The sequence below is a fragment of the Microcaecilia unicolor genome, chromosome 4 (genome assembly GCF_901765095.1).
Source record: "Microcaecilia unicolor chromosome 4, aMicUni1.1, whole genome shotgun sequence".
Classification (NCBI taxonomy): Eukaryota; Metazoa; Chordata; class Amphibia; order Gymnophiona; family Siphonopidae; genus Microcaecilia; species Microcaecilia unicolor.
In genome coordinates this window covers 375373550-375387047 of record NC_044034.1, presented here as the reverse complement: position 1 = coordinate 375387047, position 13498 = coordinate 375373550, and the positions used below count along the sequence as shown (strand labels likewise).

General features: G+C 43.1%; 1 protein-coding gene across 3 annotated transcripts in view; it reads left to right on the top strand.

Annotated features, from left to right (window-relative positions):
• Positions 1 to 13498, top strand: part of C4HXorf21 (chromosome 4 CXorf21 homolog) — a 65071-nt gene that overhangs the window by 36357 nt on the left and 15216 nt on the right. Inside the window, exon 2 of one of the 3 annotated variants that reach the window (XM_030202375.1) lies at positions 7261 to 7331. The exons of the other annotated variants lie outside the window; for them this stretch is intronic. The gene's annotated coding sequence lies outside the window, so the exon portion shown is untranslated. The remainder of the gene's footprint in view (positions 1 to 7260; positions 7332 to 13498) is intronic. 3 annotated transcript variants of the gene reach the window in all.

The window sequence follows — 13498 nt, the reverse complement described above, 5'->3', positions numbered from 1 at the left end:
ACACTCTTGCTTACCCAGAGAAGGCCCGAGTCGAACTCTTTCACCTATTAGCAGCAAGATTAAGACCCCTGAAGAAGGCCCTTTCAGCCGAAACACGGACCATGTTGGGTCCTAATAAATCATTTTGGTTTTTAACATCTGTGGCTTCAGTCTGGTCCTTCTGGATATCTTCCGCTTGTTTTGTTGTTGTCCAGCAATTTGGGATAAAACGTTGACATCTGTGCTAAGTTCAAAGCACATATACATTCCATACACTTCCTGATCTTTGCAGAGATGAAGGCATTTTATGATAAGTTCATTTCACATTAATCACTTGAGTGTAAACATGGTGAATAAAGAAGCAAAGAATTAACAAATTGCAAATGACACTCTTTTTGTCTGATAAAAGACTTTTGGTACTGTTGTGAGAGAAAACACAACAAGTAGGTTTATCTCCTATGTCTGCTGCCTTTTCTTCCCTTCAGGAAACATTTGCCTTAAAGGTATCAGGATCAAGAGTGTATTTTTAATGTTTCATTGATACAAACATTCCAGTCAATATTTAAACTCTGTGGATGACAATTGTTTTCAATGGCAACCAGCGGCTATGACATTTAAATAAAATCCAGAATTTCAGCACAGGTATCAGGATTGTGACACTGAATTTTTGGATACAATAGTGACAAGCATCACTATCAAGACAGTGGTGATGCTGAGGCCGTTGTTCTTATTTGGCAGCTAAAATTATGTCCATAGTTCCACAAGACTACCACTAGGGGTCAAGATGACATTTTGAACCTGGAGCTGAAAGGAGTAGGAGTGCATAAGTACATAAGTATTGCCATACTGGGAAAGACCAAAGGTCCATCAACCCCAGCATCCTGTTTCCAACAGTGGCTAATCCAAGTCCCAAATACCTGGCAAGATCCCAAAAAAGTACAAAACATTTTATACTGTTTATCCCAGATAATAACTAAACCTCTAACTAAACCTGCAATAACAGCAACTCTGTCCATATTCACATTCTATGTATTACAAACATGTTATATGATCAGGATTTCCAATAAGTAGGTAAAATACTCCTTTATTTGAATGTGACTGCCTTATGGTTCACCTCAACACTTTAAAAGAAGCAACGTTAATGTTACTGTACATTACTAGAGCACTCTGAGTCTGCCTTTGTAGTCACTGTTGGGGAAGTGAGAGAGGAGATGGGGCCCTGCCCAGACCTCCCTCAAATATTCGGTTACAAGTTTTCCATCTAATCACTGCCTTTCCTTTAAGAGGAAGAGCCACGTATGTGTTGACAGGGAATAAAGTCAAGTATATTACTTTGGTCTGTATATTGTACATCCTTGCAGCTGGTGCTGTAACCCTTCCCTCTCCAGTGCTGTGGACATGATGGTCAGGAAATATAGGAGAAGCTGACTAATGCCCTAATTCCTCTTCTACTTCCTCTGCATTTCCAGGTAGATATGAAAGTTCCAGAAGTTGCCACATACACAGTGTTATGTAAATCCTTTCACAAGATTCCTTTCTGTTCCCTTTATTTATTATTATTACCAGACGCACGCATCGCTGAACACCTGATACAAAGAGACAGTCCCTGCTCAAAAGAGCTTACAATCTAAATAATACAGACAAGACAGTTACGGGTGAGGGAAGTAATGGGTGAGAAGGGAGGAAGGGACACGGGGAGGGCAATTGTGGCTAGGAGCTAAAAGCAGCAGTGAAAAGGTGGGTTTTTAGCATAGATTTGAAAACAGGTAGAGATGGAGCTAGACGTATAGGTGCAGGAAGTCTATTCCAGGCATAAGGTGCCGCGAGAGAAAAGGAGCGAAACCTGGAGTTAGCAGTGGAGGAGAAGGAGGACGACAAGAGAGACTTGTCCAATGAGCGGAGTTCACGGGGAGGAATGTAGGGAGAGATGAGAGCGGAGCCGTAATGGGGGGCTGCAGAGTGGATGCATTTAAAGGTCAGTACGAGAAGTTTAAACTGAATGCGGAAGCGGACAGGGAGCCAGTGAAGTGACTTGAGGAGCGGGCTAGTGTGGGTATAATGATTCTGGCGGAAAACAAGTCGTGCCGCAGAATTTTGGACAGATTGGAGAGGAGAGAGATGGCTGATGAGAAGTAAATTGCAATATTCCAAGCGAGAGGCGACAAGAGTGTGGATAAGGGTTCTGGCAGCGTATTCAGAAAGGAAGGGGCGAATTTTGCTAATATTGTAGATAAAGAAGCGACAGGTTTTGACGATCTGTTGAATATGGGCAGAGAAGGAGAGAGAGGAATCAAAGATGACTCCAAGGTTACGAGCCAAGGAGACAGGGAGGATGTGAGAGCCATTAACAGAGATAGAGAAAGGGGGAAGAGGGGAGGTGGGTTTAGGGGGAAAAATGATAAGTTCCGTTTTGGTCATGTTGAGCTTTAGATGGCGTTGAGACATCCAAGCAGCAATGTTAGACAAGCAGGCTGAGATTTTGTCCTGGATCGAGGTTGAGATTACAGGGGTGGAGATGTAGATCTGAGAGTCATCAGCGTAAAGATGGTACTGGAAGCCATGGGATGAAATCAGGGTACCAAGGGAAGAGGTATAGATGGAGAAGAGGAGGGGTCCAAGGACAGAACCCTGAGGCACACCAACAGAAAGCGGGATGGAAGTTGAAGAGGGTCCACCAGAGTGAACGCTGAAAGAACGAAGCGAGAGGTAAGAGAAGAACCAGGAAAGAACAGGGCCCTGGAATCCAATTGAGGATAGCGTATCTAGGAGTATGGTGTGGTCAACAGTGTCGAAAACAGCAGATAGGTCAAGAAGGATAAGGATAGAATAGAGACCTCTGGATTTAGCCAGTAGTACGTCATTAGAGACTTTGGTAAGTGCAGTTTCAGTAGAGTGAAGAGGGCGAAAACCAGATTGGAGTGGGTCAAGTATAGGTTGCGAAGAAAGAAAGTCAAGACAACGGCAGTGAACGACACGTTCCAGTAATTTGGAGAGGAAAGGGAGATGGGGCGATAGTTGGAGGGACAGGTAGGGTCAAGTGAGAGTTTTTTAAGGAGTGGAGTGACCACAGCATGTTTGAAGGCCATAGGAACAGTTGCAGTGGAGAGTGAAAGATTAAGGATGTGACAGATGACTGGGATGATAGTAGGAGAGAGTGTTAAGTAGATAAGTGAGGATGGGATCAGAGGAACAGGTAGTACATTTAGAGGAGGAAAGAAGAAGGGTAGTTTCCTCAATAGACACTTCAGAGAAGGAGGAAAAAGAAGGAGAGGAAGGAGAGTAGGGGGTGAGGACTAAGGGAGAGAGAGGTGGGGAGGGTTTACCTTCTTCACTGCACCTATTTGCAATGTAACCTGTATTTGTTTCTATAGAGCAATTTCTGGCATTACCATGTATACCACAAAATACTGAATAATTTTAATTTTTTTCCACCTCCCCCCCCCCCCCCCCCATCTACTCGCTGAGGCTGCTTAATCTCAGGATGAACATTTTAAGATTGACCTTTCTCAGGTGCAGAACAGTGAATGAAAGTCACAGGTTTTCCAAGGCAGTCCCTTGGACAGCGTTTCTGTTTGCTCAAAATTCACTAGTCTTAAGAGTCATGTTCTTTCAATATTCACATCCATGATAGTTTACAACTTCAGAAGGTTGGGTCTGGGCTACATTTCTCTAGTTTGTTGCTCAAGTTGATATTTATTAAAATCTTGTTCCAAAAGCAGAAACTAGGATAGAGGAAATATATCTAAATCATCGTCATTTGTTTCTCACTTTTTGGACACATTTCTAAACAAAGCAACCATAAACTACAAATAATGGGCTCCATTTACTGTCTAGCATGCTCTGAATGCAAAGAAGCCCATGGGAATTGAATGGGTTTCATCGCATTCAGCACACCACCAATTGGTATTTTTGTTAGAGGAGCCCAAACGTTTTCATGCATTACATAGAAACATAGAAAAACAAAGGCAGATAAAGACCATATGGCCTATCCAGTCTTCCCATCCATGCCAACTACTCTAACTTCCTCACCCTTACAGATCTTATATACCTGTCCCAAGCTTTCTTGAATTCAGTTATACTTTTCGTCTCCACCATGAGGCCATTCCACAAATTCACCACCCTTCCTGTGAAGAAGTATTATTTCCTCAGGTTCTGAGTCTGTCACTTTTCATCTTCATCCTATGTCCCTTCATTCCTGAGCTTCCTTTCAATTGAAAGAGACTCACCTCCTGGACATTTATGCTACGGAGGAATTTAAATGTCTCTATCATATCTTCCCGTTTCTGTCTTTCTTCCAAACTATTCATATTGAGATAAGTACATAAGTAATGCCATACTGGGAAAAGACCAAGGGTCCATCGAGCCCAGCATCTTGTCCACGACAGTGGCCAATCCAGGCCAAGGGCACCTGGCAAGCTTTCCAAACGTACAAACATTCTATACATGTTATTCCTGGGATTTTGGATTTTTCCAAGTCCGTTTAGTAGCGGTTTATGGACTTGTCCTTTAGGAAACCATCCAACCCCTTTATAAACTCTGCTAAGCTAACCGCCTTCACCACATTTTCCGGCAATGAATTCCAGAGTTTAATTACACGTTCGGTGAAGAAAACTTTTCTCCGATTTGTTTTAAATTTACTACACTGTAGTTTCATCGCATGCCCCCTAGTCCTAGTATTTTTGGAAAGTGTGAACAGACGCTTCACATCCACCTGTTCCACTCCACTCATTATTTTATATACCTCTATCATGTCTCCCCTCAGCCGTCTCTTCTCCAAGCTGAATAGCCCTAGCCTCCTTAGTCTTTCTTCATAGGGAAGTCGTCCCATCCCCGCTATCATTTTAGTCGCCCTTCGCTGCACCTTTTCCAATTGTACTATATCTTTCTTGAGATGCGGCGACCAGAATTGAACACAATACTCAAGGTGCGGTCGCACCATGGAGCGATACAATGGCATTATAACATCCTCACACCTGTTTTCCATACCTTTCCTAATAATACCCAACATTCTATTCGCTTTCCTAGCTGCAGCAGCACACTGAGCAGAAGGTTTCAGTGTGTTATCGACGACGACACCCAGATCCCTTTCTTGGTCCGTAACTCCTAACGTGGAACCTTGCATGAGGTAGCTATAATTCGGGTTCTTTTTTCCCACATGCATCACCTTGCACTTGCTCACATTAAACATCATCTGCCATTTAGCCGCCCAGTCTCCCAGTCTCGTAAGGTCCTCTTGTAATTTTTCACAATCCTGTCGCGATTTAACGACTTTGAATAACTTTGTGTCATCAGCAAATTTAATTACCTCACTAGTTACTCCCATCTCTAAATCATTTATAAATATATTAAAAAGCAGCGGTCCTAGCACGGACCCCTGAGGAACCCCACTAACTACCCTTCTCCATTGTGAATACTGCCCATTTAACCCCACTCTCTGTTTCCTATCCTTCAACCAGTTTTTAATCCACAATAGGACATTTCCTCCTATCCCATGACCCTCCAATTTCCTCTGTAGCCTTTCATGAGGTACCTTGTCAAATGCCTTTTGAAAATCCAGATACACAATATCAACCGACTCCCCTTTGTCCACGTTTGTTTACTCCTTCAAAGAATTGAAGTAAATTGGTCAGGCAAGATTTCCCCACACAAAAGCCATGCTGACTCAGTCTCAGTAATCCATGTCCTCGGATGTGCTCTGTAATTTTGTTTTTAATAATAGCCTCTGTCCCCATACGCTTTATGAAAAAGACCACTGACAATTTTAGTAGCCGCCCTCTGGACTGACTCTGTCCTGTTTATATCATTTTGAAGGTCTTACCATATAGAGACATTATCACCTCCTTTTTCCTACTGGCCATTCCTCTCCCTATCCACCCAAGCATGTCATTTTTTCTTCCTGTTTGACTACCTTAAGACCACCACATATAATCACCCCCGAGTCTCACTCCTTGTTCATGCACAGAAGTACTTTACCCCGTAAACTGTACTGCTCCTTTGGATTTTTGTAGGCCAAATATGTGACCCTACTGTTTTTTTAACATGAAGTCTTAGGTGCCAAATTCCAGACATACTTCAAGCTTCACTACCGTGTTTCCCCGAAAATAAGACACTGTCTTATATTAATTTTTGCCCCCCAAAATGCACTAGGTCTTATTTTTAGGGGCTGTCTTATTTTACATCAGGGTTGGATCGGGGTTGGCCCGCCCACCCTCCGTCGCTCCCGGAACTAACCTTAAACGTCTCCTTTCACCTTCGCAGCAAGCAGCAGCAGGGCAGACCTCTCCTTCCTTCTGTGCCCCACCCTCGCGGACGTCAGGTGAAAGGAGGCGTTTAAGGTTAGTTCCGGGAGTGACGGGGGGGCGGCCCTGCTTTCAAACAAAAATTTGCTAGGTCTTACTTTCGGGGGAGGCCTTATATCTAGCAATTCAGGAAATCCTCTACTAGGTATTATTTTCGGAGGATGTCTTACTTTCGGGGAAACAGGGTAGGTCCTTTCTCATGTTATCCATACCATCAGGGGTGTCTGCCCTATTGTAGATTTTGGTATCATCTGCAAAGAGGCAAAGTTTGCCAGGCAGCCCTTCTGCAATATTAATAACAAAAACGTTAAAAATAATCAGACCAAGAACCAGTCCTTGTGGCACACCACTGGTAAGGTCCGTTTTCTCAAAGTGAACTACCCTTTGTTCCTTTCCACTCTACCATTTTCTAACCCAGTCACTTTATGGCCAATACCAAGGATACTCACTTTATTTATAAGTCATTATATGGAACTTAACTTTGTCAGAGGCTTTGTTAAGATCTTTGTTTCAAAGCCACACAGCAATGCCAACACAGCCCAATGAATGTTATATGGGAATGATATATGGTTATAAACAAGATGCATATCATGTTTGGCTGCCTATATGATTGACATGGTGGAGACTTGACAGCCAGCGTTTAAGCATGGGTGTCTGGAGCCTGCACAGAGTGGCAGGCATGATTCTGGCCACCTTTTTGGGTAGACTGAATGGATTGTGTGGGTCTTTATTTGCTGTCATTTACTCTGCTCCTGTGAGTCGGACCCAATTCGGTTTCAGATCTTTTCACAGTATGTAATTCATTGCTCTAATGTCAGATGCAAAACTTTTTTGGCACAAAGTGTCAATTCAATATTATTATAGTTTGACCTCACTGCTGCTTTTCTTACAATTATTCATGAGATTCTGCTATTTAAGTTGAGTTGTCTAGGCATTACCTGCCTATGTATTTTCATTTTCACTAATTTCTGTTTCAAATTAGGTGGCTGTCGGAAGGCCAGCACTGATGGGGCTGGAAATCTCTGAGTAATTCTTCCTCCTGGAGCTGTGGCTGTAGGTCTTTTATGATTCTTTTCTTTAAAATATAATTATTTATTTAACATTAAATACATCCCCAAAAAAGAGAAGTAATTCAGAAATTGGTAATTACAAAGTTCACATGAAATAATAATATGTATCAAATTAATTGACTACAATAAGAAAAAGATATAAACCTTCGTCCAAGGTAACAGGTAAATAGGATCTAAAAATAGGCAAAAGTCAAAAAATAAAAACAAAATACAACTAAGATTATTGCAACCCTTAAGGCTCTCCCCAGCCTATCACTTCAGTGTGCAAATGGGACTTATACAGTGATATTTATCTCTTCTTTAACCACTAGAAATTCCTCTAGTTGCTTAGGATCAAAACATTGAAACTGTTTACCTTGAAATAATACAAAACATAAACATGGAAACTTAAGCACAAAATTGGTGCCCAAGGCCAAAATCCTTGGTCGAAAGGCCAAAAAGGCCTTACGCTTTTTCTGTGTTTATTTAGAAAGATCAGGAAATATTCTAACTTTAGATCCCAGGAACTGTGTGTCCAAATGTCTAAATGAAAGCCTCAATACAGCATTGTGATCCATCTCCCAAGCAAAAGATACCACCATAGTAGCTCTCTACGTAATCATTTCCAGTGAAGACTCTAAGAAGGATGTGAGGTTCATACCATCTTCAACTTGATTTCGAGAATTCTCACCATCAGATTTTTTTGGCATCAGTAAATACTGAACTCAAGTTATTGGAGGCAATGAGTCACCTGATATCCCCAAAATGTTAATTAAATATTTCTTAACCATATCCATAGGCATAATTAGAGATGTCCTGGGAAAGTTGGTTAGTCTCAAATTCAGCCTCCTAACTTGATTTTCTAAATATTCCAATGGGCGATGAGTAAAATTCTTATCCTTAATTGAGACTGTTCCCAATGATTCCAAAGTCTGAATTTTTGATTCTAGAAGTGTTACTTTAGTGAACTGGTGAGCAGTCTCCTGTGCTTGAAGAAGGGCAGGTTCGGACAAAACCTTTATATCATTACTATTTTTTAAAAGTCAAAGATTGTAAAGAAGAGTGCATATCAAATGTAAGGTCCCAAAGTGACTCCAATGTCACAATGGCAGGTTTCTTGAAAGCCCCTGAAAGTATACCAGGAGAAGGCATATTGGAAATCTGGTGTAGAGTACTCACTGTTTGATGAAGTAAAATTTGTGCTGCATTTTGAAATGCTGCATTTTGAAGTCCTTCTTGACCAGAAACCAAATTCTGCATTGCTGTGGGTAGGTTTCCTCCCTGCTCACTCGGTTCCTCTATCTGAAAAGTGCTGAGGGCAGGACTTCCCAAAACAGCATTTTCTCCTGGTTGTGGGGATGCCGCTCGCACAACAGGGCTCAGGGAAGCCCTGTCAACACTGCTGGCAGCTCCGATAGAAGGAGAGGACGCCTGCACGGGTCTAGCCGTCAACCCAGATCTTTCCAGGATCGTCTGTATCGGAGCCTGGGTCCCGGTGGAGGTCAAGGGATACTCCCGCACCTTCCCTCTCCTTTTCTCCATGATCAAGGGAACAAAGAGCTGCTACGGACAGTGATTCAAGGTAGGATCTGGGAGCAGCTGTTGCAGTATATCTTTACGGCGCCATCTTGGATCCCTTGCCTCCCAACTTCTATCGTTTTTTATGATTCTTCTCAATTTTTCTAGCTCTGGATCGTATGTCACCAAAGGGGGGATTCTTTCTGGCTTTCTTCTCTGTACTGCAGTAGGTTTTCTGTAGGTATTTTAAGTGAAGAAGCAATATGCTTGGAGATTATTTTGGAATTGTAGCCTTCTTGTTTGAAGGATTCAGACAGGATTTTGAGATGTTTATCTCTGTCACTTGGTTCAGAGCAGATAACGGTGGTATCATGTGGTTTGGCTGTGTATAATGACTAGAGTTGTGGAGATAGCTGCATCTGTCCATAGGTTTCCTGCATATTGATGTCTATATATAGCCATTGCTGATGGAAACTGTGGTGTCTAAAAAGTTGATTTTCTCTGGGGAGTAGTCAGTTTTGAATTTGATTTTAGGATGGTATGTATTGAAGGAACTGTAAAATTGTTTGAGAGACTCTTCTCCCTCAGTCTAAATCAGGGCCGCCGAGGGGGGGGGGGGCAGGGGGGACAAAATTCCCCAGGCCTCCAAGGGGGGCCCGGCGCCGCAGTCCCCTCTACCTGCCCCCCCTCCATCCACCACCGGGCTGGGCCCTCTAAATTCAAATCATAGCGCCTCACCTCGACCTCGCTCCATGTGAAAGAAGCGCAGCAGAGGCAATCTGCAGATCGCCTCCCTTCGGGCCTTCCCTCCCTGTGTCCTGCCCTCGCGCAGGTTATGTCAGACGAGGGCGGGACACAGGGAGGGAAGGCCCAAAGGGAGGCGATCTGCAGACTGCCACTGCCGCGCTTCTTTCACATGGAGCGAGGTCGAGGTGAGGCGCTATGATTTGAATTCAGGGGGGCCCGGCCCAGTGGTGGATGGAGGGGGGCGGCGACAATGACGACCTCGGGGGGGGGGGGGGGGCCCTGGGGACGACCTTGCCCCGGGCCCAGTCCAGTCTCTCGGCGGCCCTGGTCTAAATCACATAAATATCAGTGCTGGCCTTCCAACAGCCACCTAATTTGAAACAGAAATTAGTGAAAAGCAAACTCAAAAATACAATACAAGCTCAACAAGAAGAGACTAGCACACATCCCTGCAATATACCTAGCTGCAAACTGTCCCAACACATCTCAAAGGATCCCACAGCCACTCGCATGGGAAAAACATTCAACATAAAGGGATCCTTCTTATACTTATCCTCAAATGTGGTATATATCATTCAATGCAAAAAGTGTGAGAAAGGGTGCTATATTGTGGAAAAAAGCCAGCTGATAAAGATGAGGCTCAATTTACATAGACGTGAAGGGGCATAATTGAATGGGATTCCCAAGTTTTGCTGAGGATGACCTCACAAAATGTCCCGATGGAGGGGCGGGGAAACCCGTATTATCGAAACAAGATGGACGCCCATCTTTCGTTTCGATAATACGGTTGGGGACGCCCAAATCTTGAAATTTAGATCATCCTTAGAGATGGCTGTCCCTAGACTTGGTCGTTTCTGAATTTCAGCGATAATGGAAACCAAGGACGCCGATCTCAGAAACGACCAAATGCAAGCCCTTTGGTCGTGGGAGAAGTCAGCATTCGTAGTGCACTGGTCCCCCTGACATGCCAGGACACCAACCGGGCACCCTAGGGGGCACTGCAGTGGACTTCACAAATTGCTCCCAGGTACATAGCTCCCTTACCTTGTGTGCTGAGCCCCCCCAAACTCCCCCAAAACCCACTACCCACAACTGTACACCACTACCATAGCCCTTATGGGTGAAGGGGGGCACCTAGATGTGGGTACAGTGGTTTCTGGTGGGTTTGGGAGGGCTCACATTTACCACCACAAGTGTAATAGGTAAGGGGGGGATGGGCCTGGGTTCGCCTGCCTGAAGTGCACTGTACCCACTAAAACTGCTCCAGGGACCTGCATACTGCCTTGATGGACCTCAGTATGACATTTGAGGCTGGCACAAAATATTTTTAAAGATTTTTTTTGAGGGTAGGAGGGTGGGGAAGTAAGGGGAGATCATCCTCAATTCTCTCCGGTGGTCATCCGGTCAGTTCAGGCACCTTTTTGTGCCTTGGTTGTAAGAAAAACAGGACCAGGTAAAGTCGTCCAAGTGCTCGTCAGGGCCGCCCTTTTTTTTCCATTATGGGTCGAGGATGTCCATGTGTTAGGCATGCCCAAGTCCTGCCTTCACTACGCCTCCGAAACGCCCCCGTGAACATTGTTCATCCCTGTGACGGAAAGCAGTTGGGGACACCCAAAATCGGCTTTCGATTATATCAATTTGGGTGACCCTGTGAGCAGGACGCCCATCTTCCGATTTGTGTCGAAAGATGGGCATTCTTCTCTTTCGAAAAAATGAGCCTGATAATATTAAACATTCCATTTCCAACCAGGATGCCACCTCTGTGGGACAGCACTTCACAAAACCAGAATACTGCATCAATGATCTTATGGTAAGAATACTAAAAGGAAATGTTATGACAATCCAGGAGTGTAAGACCTTTGAAGTCAAAATGATGAAATATTTTGACAGCCACCAAACAGGACTTAAAGATCTGGGCTTTGTATCCCAATATAAACCATAATATTCTACTGAGTTGTCACTCTGTTATCAGCCATCCATCTCTCCCTTTCTCTCACCCACCCAGCTCTCCTTGTTTCTCACCTAACCCATCCCACCTTCTTCCTGTGAGACTGTCATTGGAATGCTTTTGTGTTTCAATTATATATTCTGATATTTGTCAACATTTGCTTATTTCCGAACTGAGAAGAAGAAGATTTACCTTAGAAAGCTGATCAAAAAATGTATTGTTAGTCCAATAAAACAGGTATCGTATTTTCTTTTCTATGTTTTAATTTATTTCTATTTATTACCTATTTTATTTAGTTAGAAATCACATTCCATGGGACAGATTTGGGCAAACGGGGAATTCCGGGCATACAAGGAATTGCAGGAGGAATATGGATTAGAGGAAAGGGATCTAGTATATTATAATTGCCTCAGGAATTTTATTTTCAAGCGGGCAAGGGATGAGCTAGAATTGGAAAAAGCTATGAAAAAGGGAGGGGGTAGAGGTGGTATAACACGAATATATAGGGCTTTGTTGTTGATTTCCTCCCCGCAGAGCCTCTATACAAGGAGATGGGAGACAGAGCTCCAAGAGCATCACACAGGAGAGTGGTGGGCAAGCAGCTATAGACATTTGTTGAAGCCATCCATAGCCCAGCCATTAGTGGAAAATGGATATAAGATCTTTTACTGTTGGTATTATACACCGGTAAGACTACAAAAGATATACCCACAGATATCTACAGATTGCTGAAGGGACTGCGGGGGGAGAGGAACATTTTGGCACATCTGGTGGGAATGCCCAAAGGTTCAAAAATACTGGTCAGAGATCGTGGAAAAGGTCAGGGAACTAAGATAGACTACCCAAGACAAGCAGTGCACTGTCTATTACACATATGCCCCGGGAAGATCCCAATACATTGCCATAAGCTGGCCATACAGGTATTTGGGGCGGCTAAAATGGCGCTGGCAAAAGTCTGGAAACAGAAGGAGACCCCAGAGATGCAGGTGGTGGAGGGTAGACTACACCATTTGTATCAAATGACAAAGCTGACTGCAATACGAAAGGGGCAACTCCAGAAGTTTCAAAAAAAATATGGCAGGTATATGAGCAGTGGAGAGGAGGATGAATATCAAAATAAAATAAAACAGTAATAATCACAAACTGAGGATGGGGGACAGGAGGGGGTAGGCTGATAGGGGAATGGGGGAGGGACTGAAAAGGTAAAATGAGAAACTTATGCTAAATGTTGTTGCAACAATGCTGTTTAATGATTGCTTCTGGATGATAGAATTGTATTGTTATATATTCTTGGAAAATTAATTAAAAAAAATTAAAAAAAAAAGAAATCATATTCCACAGCTCTCTACATGCTCCCCTCCATTTCGACGTTTATATGTCTTCTTTGAGTGATGATTTCTCATGTTCAGATGTACGCTTTTACTCCTATAATCACGATGTTATTTCTGGTTCTGGCAACAAAAAATGTATCCAATACCAGATTAATAATATCAATAAGTAAAAACCATTGGTTAGGCCTGAATGCTGCTAAAACTAGCACGAAAAAGCACAATAGCAGAAGAGAGGCTGGTCTTTTGTAGTGGAACAAGGCGGCAACTGAACACAAAATCCCACAGAGAATCCAACAATCAGGCAAAAACTGGTCTGTCCAGCCCTCCCTCTTTTCCCACTTTTTGCCTGGCCTTTGGAGTAGAATAAATTGCCATTGGAGATTCAGTGTGAGAGAAACCTGACTGCTTTCAAGAGTTTGCTAAAACATCTGTTATGTTTGATATACAGTATGAATTGTCCTGATTGGATTGACATTAGCTTTTTTGTCCTGATGGTTTTTTGTGAAGATTGCTTTTTATTGTTGGTGGTGTTTGAGTTTCTGACTATGTATATTTTGCTACGCTCTGGAAAATAGCAGATTATAAATAATAAATTTAAATCTAAACCTAAATTATTATTGTTAAGTA